Raw genomic sequence first — 10,490 nt, 5'->3', positions numbered from 1 at the left:
TTTCAGCACAGGAACCGAGAAAAGTATGCAAGTATGCAAATACAATGCAACTGATAACCTCCTAAAACAAGGTTGAAGCTAATAAAAAATTATTGCTGCCTTCGCAACAATAGAACTATATACAGTCTTAAATTCTTTAACTCATTATATGGTCGAACAATACTAACTTGCCTTTTTTTGCTGAGGTTGCTAATTAATTGAACTATCTTTGGTCATATTGAATTTATCACAAAAAATTAAATATCTACAAAAACCTACTAGAAATCTACAATAGAACATTAGATTAACTCACTGGCATGTCATCTAAGTTCATAAATCATAATAGAGGAGCAGTTGAATAGCATTGCAACCTAAGTAAAAGATGCAGACTTACATCCCCAACATCATCCTTGACCTCCTCTTTCACCTCATTCTGATTATCGTCCTCCGTCATGATTGTAATAAGATCTGCAACAAAAATCCAACAAATTGTAAAAAACTTTTCTATCGAAATAGTAGCTTTTAAACACAGAGAATGAAATCATTCTGCAACTTAATCGAAGTTTATCAAAAAAATGATTCCCATATCGCAAAAGAGATGGCGAAAAGGGCTCGATTTCTGCCTCTTCGCTGCCAAACCCAAGCTGCCGTGCTGCCACAGCTTGATCTAGTTTCTCATTTTCCCCGTAGGCGATAGGAATCGAAACTCTTTAAACCCTAATTTCGGTAAGGATTCAAGAGAAGAAATTTTACCTTAGGTTGCTGCTACGAAGAAATGAAATTATTCTGAGTTGGGATAAGCAGCTTTGTATTGAAGCCCTAGTTTACTGATAGATGGATATGATAACTATATTGAGCTGGGCTATTTATTTATAGGAATAGATGAATATGTTACCTATTGAGCTGGGCTATTTATTTTGTTGTTTTGGCCCAATCATACATCTAAACCATTGTATTTTCCTTTTTATTTGTTGAAGGGCTAACCTAATGCTAACGTATTCTTAATCATATTTATCTACAATTCGTACTCTCTTCCATACTACTTGACACATTTTTTTTCGTAGTTGTTTAAATTTTTTTATTAAAGTTGAAAAAATAAAATAAAATAGATAATAATATAGAGAATACTATTTGTTTTTCAAAAATGACGGCAAAAAAAAAAAGTGTATCAAGTAGCGCGAGATGGAGGGAGCAGTTAACTGTACGTTCTCATCCTTTTTATTATACTAATACTTTGTCCCACCAATGAAAATAGTTTCAATTATCGACGATACGAGTTTTAATACGCAATTAGTAAAGTACGAGAGAAAGAGAAAATTTATTTATTGTGAGTTTTCCACTTTAATAAGGCAAGTCTCGTTTTTCACTAACAATATTTTAACTATTTTTCTTCATGCATCTCTTGTTTTATATTGAAGAAAATGGAATAGATGGAATGTAACCGTTGTCCGTTTACTATTTCAGTTACAAAAATAAGAGTCCATATTACCTTAGAATTAAAACAATACATTACTCCATGTTGTGGCGTTTTTTAACCTAATAATATGATATGATTATACTATTAATTTCTCTAAGACTCACAATTTAGTGAATATGAATATGTTTGTCCATGTCGTGCGATATATGTTTTAAAATTGTCAAATTAATTGCTCCATATAATAATGACTTGATATTTTTATCTATAAATACGTACCATTTGCTAGCTTATGGAGTATTTCACTTCCACATATTTATAGTCATCTATTTTAAGAACTCTTTTTGTGTGATTATATATGTTCCTAATATTGTGATCTTACTAGAGGAAGAAAATTAAAACAATGAAATTAACATTCTTCAATAATCTAAAGCCTAGCAATACTTCACCAGTCATCAAAGTCCAGTGTGTGCATGTTTTTGAAATGACTAAACGCAGAGGCAAATGATGTAATTTCTTTGGAATGTGTTTTCCATTGTTGTACGGTGTAAGTGACTTAAGTGTTGTTTCGTACCTTATTACATTTTTTATTTATTTATATAAACTATTAATTATTATATTTTTTTCATAAAGGGCAATAGAATTCAAGGAACGTTCCCTGCATTTTACAAAATAAGTTTAGTGATCAAATTAGGAATGATCAATAGTTTCTATTTGCTTTTTTTTATAGAAGAAATAGAGTCCAGGCTCTTATTACAAACCATTGTTAATATGCTATTTTATTATTATTATTATTATTATTTACTATTTAACATTTTGATAATCATCTAAGAATGTATGAAAGTATGTATGTTGCAATCATTTCATTCTATTTTATCTACTAAAATTTTTGTGTAATATTTTTGCATTTTATTAAAAATTGTTAAAAGACTTCGAAAAGTAATTGAGTTTATAAATTTATATTTTTAATACATAATAATTTGATATTATATACTTTTAAAATGAAATATAATGTGTCGTGCATTGCACGGGGTAGATACTAGTTAGATTAATTTACATGCCACTTAAATGACTATAATAGTACTAGTATTCAATCAATAGTATATTGACCATAGTTTATTTTTCACTCCTACATAATACTAATATACTTATCATGTGACAATACCTTACAAAATAATCATATGAAACTTATCGTTGAATTGAATTGAATTTGAATTTGATATTGACGGATAAATCTTATATGTATGTTCTTGAGTAACATCAACCTAGATTTAGAGCCAAGCTGTAAAATTCACTTTGTTTTTATGAAATGCAATAAATGAATAGACATTAACGCTATAAATTGCAAGTATGGCCTAATTTTTTCTTAGGGTCGGCAAGAAACGATACAGTCATCATCCTAATGCGTAGATTTTTTTTAAAGAAAGACGTCAAACGACAACGGTTTGAGATATTTTAAAAACTTTAATTGTGTAATTGCAATGTTATTCCTTATCAATGTAAAAAGAAAAATATTATTCCACTTGTTCATTTACTCTCAAATTCGATTATTCTACTAAGTAAGAAACTAAGACTCAACACTTTCCAACCATGCATATCCTAATCGTTTGTATTGACAACCACAGATTTCACATGTTTGTAAGGACTAGATTTGACTTGTTTTAAATGTCAATCATGCAAATTATATTCTTAAATTGCATATTTTATACATTTGGTATTTTTGATCGCACGTCTAATCGGAGTTCTCGTGGAGAAAGTTATGACTTATTCTATAAACATTGCGAGTGCGTCAAGCTGGCGGAAATTCACTTAGAAAATAAATTATTATATTGTGAAGCCAAATCTCTCCCATTTTCTTGAAGGCCACGAAACTTATCAAAAAATAAACCTTTTTCCATCCTATAAATTCCTCTAACCTAATTCATAATCTTCATCTCGAGCCTTCAATCCTTCCCCTCTACACATTCCTCCATTCCACAATCCACACATAGTTCATTCATCTTCCATTGAGCGGCTCTGCGATCCGGCGAGCTCTAGGCAAGAAAGGCTGGAGATTGAAGATTCAAACTTGGGTTTTATCAATTTCTTTCATGTCTCGTACTTTAATTGGTGTATTTACTTGTCCATGAGTAGAAATCTTTTGTAAAATTTTTGTAGAAATATTCAATTAATTTTCCTGTACTCTGAGTGATTTGATTTATCCTTGTGATTTCTATGTTCAAGTGATTAGTTACCTCTTGAATACATGTTAGAGTTGATTAAAGTACTCGGGAGACGAAATAATTGACTTGGAAAAGAGATAATTACACTTTAATTCAATTGAATTCGGGAGAGTTGAGGTTTCATGTGAGGTCATTGGTCTTAACGATCTATTAGGAGTTAGATGTTAGTAATTTAAAGGGGACTTTGGTTTCAACATCTAATCTACATGTTTTTCACCTCAAGAGGGGGTTAATCTAGTATTGTGACCAGACTTAATAACTCTAGAGACCGTATTTAAGGAAGTCGATTGGAGTTGGATCCTATGTTTTTTAGCTTTATTTTATATGTTTATTTATTTCTGTCTAGTTTATTAATCTAAACTAAAAATCTCGTGTCTCTAGATAGTATGTGATGCTTAGTATATGGTAGCGTTGCAATCTTATTATGTATTCGATATCCGGTACTGATTTTAATTATACTAACCATGTATGCTAGGGTATTTTTAGTACTACTAATGCATTATGTGATAAGCATTGACTACTAGCTATAGAGAAAAGAGTAACTCCATAATTTTTTGCAATTCCGGGCTAATAGCACAATAGGGTAAGATAATCGAGTGCAAATCTCTATTAATCAGACATTGGGTTACTTTGTATTAAATTAAACGAAAGGCACCACCTTATAACTACTAAAGCTAAACATGCTTATTTTCCTTTTAAAAAAGGCAAACATGCTAGTCAGCAGTACCCCATTCCCCAGTTCACACGGCAATTAAATTAAAACTACAGTGCTAATAAAATTGACGACTCCTTCCATAGTCAAGCGCCCATTCTACGATGCATTTCACCCAAAATAATTAGTTTTGAAAATAAAAATAACATGATACACAGAAGAATACAAAGGGCAAATTTTATTGATTCTAGTCTCTAGACGACTAGAACTTATATAAATGAATGTATTCAAATTATGTAGGCAAATTGTTTGTACACATAAAATAAATTATAGTACATTGTTTGTACATATAAAATAAATTATAGTACGATATTGATATCGTAAAATGAAAATTAACTAAAGATTGAAATGATCGTAAAAGCCCAAAACAATAGAATATGCTTGAAAACCATGCATACGTCACAATTATAATGCGCATGTCATGCTCATATGGCCATTTTGATTCTGAAAACATTGCATCGTAATAATCTCGAGCTTGATGGCGATTTACACAACTTACGCAATCTTTAACTCTTGCCAACAACCAATATTCACCCAATCCTTAACCATTAACAACACTAGCCAAGCTACATGGTAGGATCAAGATCCATACTTAAAACTTTGTATGAGTATTTCAGTAATTTTGTAGGAAAATTATAATTTTTCAAATATTACTATGATTTAATTAGTGAAATTTGAGAAGTGAGAATTTATTCCTTACTGAATCATGTCTAATACCTGCTATTCCTCTTTATTTTAGCATCAATAAAAAAAAGTATTATAAAAATGATTTTGAGAGATTTTTAATTCCTATAAAATGAGTTTAATTTCTATTTTAAATTTAAAAGAAATCATGATGAGAAAATTGTGAAAAATATCTTCATACTTCCACAACTGATGTTCCATGTAAATCATCTACAGTATGATGAGATTCTGAACTAATAGAATATTTAAAAAACATGAAAAATAAATTGTATGCTAACAAGTGAATTTCCTCTGTCCATATATTGTAATGTACACTTTACACATACAGACACCTAGACGTGCGCCTGAAGTATCAAATAAGTTTGTATATTGCGCACTAAAAGTAAAATATATCTACAACGACGACCTTAAGAAGTATTTGTGCATTGAAAAGGAAAAATATCTTGATTTAAGTTTTATTTAGTGTGTGGTGGCATGAGATTTTTAGTGGGAGGCGGCTCTGGCCTATGTGTGACTACAAGCATATCAATAAGATTAGCATATTTTTAAAGGGTTTGGTTCTTTTCATAGCTGGCTATTTGGTCACCAACCATTGGCCCCATTCAATCAATTTTATTTTATTAAATCGTGGATTTAAATATCTGATTGGCACCCATTCATTTTGGCCCGCATTCCGCAGCCGCCGGCCTTTCCCTCACACTCGATTTCTGTAATTATAATCCCATGAATTTGACGTGTTTGTTTTGCACTTAGATCAATTAGATTTTATTTTTGTGCTTGATAGCATTAATATTCCACATCAAGATACAGCGATAAGATAGAGTTTTGTGCAAAGAAGAGAGATTTTTTTATAAAATAAAATGTTCAACCCAAAAGGAGATCGAATATGAAAGTCCAAGAAAATAACAATCTCACAAAGGTCAAAAATTCCTAACAAATAGTGACAAGGAATAAAACACAAAGCAAACACCAAAACAAACTTATAAGAACTCCTTGGATGAGTAACTACCAAAAGAATGAGAATTGAGTATTACGCATCTCATCAACACTAAAGTTGTCATCCTAGACCAAACAACAAAACACACTCGAAGAACTATTAGGGGAAGTGGAAGGCAAGCATCGAGAAATCCACATTCTTGTTTGATTATCTTAGCCTTGAGTTTTAGGTCACTTTCATCTGTATAGCAAAAAACACTTTTATCTTCAAATATTTCGAATTAAAAATCAAAAGTCTATATAGTGTATCCAAGTGGATTTTTTTGACATTTTTGGGGTAAAAAGAAGTTTTTTTGGCTGAATAAATATTTATTCATTTATGCAAACTTTATTTAAAAACTTGCCTAGCCGAAGTGAGCATGCCAGTTTAATTGGAAGCCATAAGGACTTGGTAGACACATTGGGTTTCAGTTATTTTCTGCAATTAATAATATACTACTAAGTTTATTTCTTTCATTAGGAGTATTTCTTCCCCATATTTTGGTCCACGACTCCACATAATATATTGATAGTATGGAAAACTTTGGAAATATTCGGCCATAACTTTACGAAAAAATATAGTAGTAACAAATTTTCCAACAAAGCATTGACCACAAATACGTCCATTTGTATAATAAATTATTTATTAAAGTATTAAGTCCCCATTAGTCTTCTGAATTCTACTAATCAATAGCTCCTAAAAGAAGAAAGAAGACACTGGCGCCACGCCAGCAAACAGCAATCATACAACAGATCCCATATTATAATACTATTTGGTTTGCAATAAATTATCCAAATGCATTTAATTAGGATCGAGTAAATACAACATTGACTTGCTACCATGATTTATTATTTGAATTTAGAAGTAAAACTAACGCTAGTGGTAGTACTCGGCATATTTTCAAACACGTGTCAACTAATATTTTCAATTTAAAATTCAATAAGCCATAGACCAAAGTAGAGGGACCAAGATTCATTCAACCACGAAACTAAGTAGAAACCACGCAAATTCGCTTTTTTCATTGTCTCCCATCACATGAACTATGACATTTTCCACATAATTTCAAATAAGTTATAGTACTCCATATTCTAAATATATACTGTTGTAGTTTCAACTTCCCATTGTCACAGGCCTAACATGTAATAGTACAAAATACTATCCTTAGATTTGGCTAAGTGTCTCATACTCTCCCCCTATAAATTAATGTCATTATAATACCCTACGTAACGGGTTGATGCGTATTTACATGGGTAATTACTGCTAGATTTTTACAATTTTTTACTTAATTAGTAATTTTGTACATTAAATAAAATTCCACTCTCAAATAACATGAACTCTTAAATTTTCACAGGATTGCCAATTTTCGACAAATTAATGTTATCGTGATTGTAAGTAGCAATTGTTTAAGCCATGTAGACATTTCAAGCATCCACCTTGACATTAATTTAGTGTTACATTACAATCACTTAATCCACGTGCAAAACTAAATTTAGGCCAAAATTGTATTTTTAGGTATAATTACCTCTCTATGATATCATGTTATTAAGTCTTGATACATAGGAGTATATACCAATATTGATACATGCAGTATTAATCTATAGCGGAACATAATTCCACAGCCTAGTTACTAGACTTAAATGAACAAATTAATAAGTAAGACCCTAGCATTGTTGTTGTTATTTCAACCATTAATTTAAATTAATTACCCGGTAAAGTACTACGTTGTGTAAAGAACACCGCATATTAATATATCAACCTATAATATATATCAAAACTAGTATTTAATTTGTATTAGTAATTTTAGAAACTTGTTGAACACGTTATATTCATCGAAATTCAAAGAGAATGAGTCCAAATATAAATTCATTAAAAAATCAAAAAAAAAAATTATTTCTCAAATCGAATAATCATCTATATTAAAACAACAGAAGGGGGAAAATATATGCGAAAAAATATGGGCACTGGGTTGAACATATGTGACAAGGAAAAAATAGAGTTTTAAACACACTAAGCTAAGAGTGTGTTTTATGCATAAATTGAAACTATTCAAATGGAACTCATTCTATTCAACAACTTGTATATTAAAATTCAAATTTAGTATCTTTCGAGACTTTTCAAGATTACAACATTACTTGAGACCAGCAATCATTCTTTGGCGTCTTGTTCACTATGCTACCCAATACTAACATGATTATTGGCTCCACTTAGTTATTAAAATGCGTGGCAAGATTTAACAATAAGAAATCAGAGACAATATATTAATTGTACTACTACTAGTTAGTAAATTGGATATTTCAATTCAATATCGGACTCATATTCGATCTTCCCCAAGTCAATAAATATGCATTGAGAGTTGTACAAACTTTTTCACTCGAAAAAACTTTAGGTACAAACTTTTTTTACTTGTTGAAATTTTGATATGCTACCATAATTTTACTTACAATAAACAATAGTATCACAAATTCCCCACCATAAATTGTACCCCAAAAAATGCCCTCGCAAAAAAAATCGCCGTGTATAATAATACGTGTACGGCTACTATTAAATACAGTACACACACAGCATTAAAAAAGTCCAGGAGCATTCCCGCCAACTAAGCCCCCGACACGCTGACGTCACCTTAGCTCATTAATGAAGTCATCAAAGTCAAACTCGCCGAATTCCTCCGCCGTAAATTTCACCGGCAAACTCAACGCCCAGTCCAGGTCAAACCCGAAGTCCGCGCCGAGCCATCAAACGCCGTGAAATCCTCGCAGCGGAGCACCGACGTCGGGGACAGAGCGGCGTCCTTCCCCGAGGAAACGGCGTCACTCTCCGTCAGAGCATGCGGCGGCGGCTCAGGGGAAAATTGATCACGGCGGCGGCGCCCTTGAGCCTGAGCGCGGCCCTGTCGTAGACGGTGGCGGCTTCCTCCGGCGTGTCGTAGGTGCCCAGCCAGACCCGTTTTCCCTGGGCCGGTCGCGGATCTCGGCGGCCCACCTCCCCCACGGCCGCTGCCTCACGCCGCGGAACTTCCCGCGGCGAGGCGCGTCCGCCGCCCTTCTTGGTCTGGCGGTGCGTCGGCGCCGGCGCGTTGAAGGTGATCTCCTCGACGTGGCGGCGGACTGTGTGGACGGGGCGTCGGACTCGTCGCCGGAGGAGTCAGTGGCGTCGGCGTCGAGGAGGACGAATCTGACGACTTTGCGGTGGAGTTTGCTCTCGGGGGATTGTTGATGAGCTTGTTGGTGGTGACGACGTGCTCTGCGAATTTCACCCAAGGTTGAAGTTGCTCTTCCATGAGATCAGCCAAAATCACAATCAATTGAAAGCAAAGGTCCACTCCTCCTCCTCTTCCTCCACTTGTGTTTGATTTGGGAGAGAGATCGAAAGGTGAAAAAGAGGATCTCCAAGTGTGTGAGAGTGGAGGGGCGGGATTTATAGGGGGGAGAGAGAGAGGGGGAAAAGGGAAAATGGGAGAAACAGTGAGCATTAAAGGAAAAGGAGTTGAGTGTATAAGGATAGATAATATACACATACGACACCGTATGGCGTGGCGTGGACACTGGTTTCGAGAAAGGGAATAGAGAGCTGTCTCTTTTTGGCGGGAAATATAGGGTCGTTGCCCTTGCAGTGGGGCCGGGCCGAAAGGTCGGGTCATGAGCAGCCTATTTTTATGACCGCCCAAGATTTGTATTCGAGAACCGTACACAAAGTCATGGTTCGGGCCCCCTTTTATAAATTAATAGTGTCCATTTAAATTTTTTTTACAATTCAACATATTGGACTAGGGGTGGCCAAAAATGGGTAACGGGGTTCCAACCGACCCGATACCCTCGGACGGGCCCTCCAGGGTCGGTAAGGGGGGGATGGGTAGACTATTTTGGGTTTTTGCGGGGTACCCCCTCCCCTCAAGTTGTACATACCCGATGTATATTAATATTTTATATTTTATATTTTTAATTTTAATATTTGGTCTTTTGGTTTGATTATTTACACATGAAAGTGAGACATTGTTGGTTACTTTGTTAATTTTTCATATTTAGTTGTTTTAATGGTGATTTGAATTTAGGAGTTTGGATTTTTTGGCATTCTAATTGAATTTGAGTTTAATATTTAGGGGGTAATTTGTAACATGAAAATTTAAACAAAATTTCAATTTTTTTAAAAAATATAAATTTTTAATTCCTTATTTCTTAAACAAATGAAGGGGGAAAATTTAAACATTTTTAAATTAAAATTTTAAACACAGGGAGAATCAAAATTACAATTACATTGCATGCTTCATCTCAATTCTCAAAAATTAATTAATAAAGTTAAAGCCCCCCAATGGTTTGGGGGTAAACTCCCTTATTTCTCCCTAACTCCCGCCACATCAAAAAAAAATTTATCCCCAATTTTTCCAACTTTTTTCCCAACCTCGCAATTTTCTCCCATTTCTCCCTTATTTCTCCCCAACTCAAAATTTCATTTTTCATCACCCAAAATTTTAAATTTTTTTATTTTTATATATAAAAAAAGCTACTT

The 10,490-nt window shown here is 33.6% G+C and overlaps 1 pseudogene; it reads right to left on the bottom strand.

Moving 5' to 3' along the window:
- Positions 1-8,550: 8,550 nt before the first annotated feature.
- LOC125186382 lies at positions 8,551-9,361 on the bottom strand (annotated as a pseudogene).
- Positions 9,362-10,490: the final 1,129 nt, after the last annotated feature.

The sequence above is a fragment of the Salvia hispanica genome, chromosome 5 (genome assembly GCF_023119035.1).
Source record: "Salvia hispanica cultivar TCC Black 2014 chromosome 5, UniMelb_Shisp_WGS_1.0, whole genome shotgun sequence".
Classification (NCBI taxonomy): domain Eukaryota; kingdom Viridiplantae; phylum Streptophyta; class Magnoliopsida; order Lamiales; family Lamiaceae; genus Salvia; species Salvia hispanica.
The sequence above is the reverse complement of the archived record's forward strand: the minus strand, read 5'-3'. Positions and strand labels throughout refer to the sequence as shown.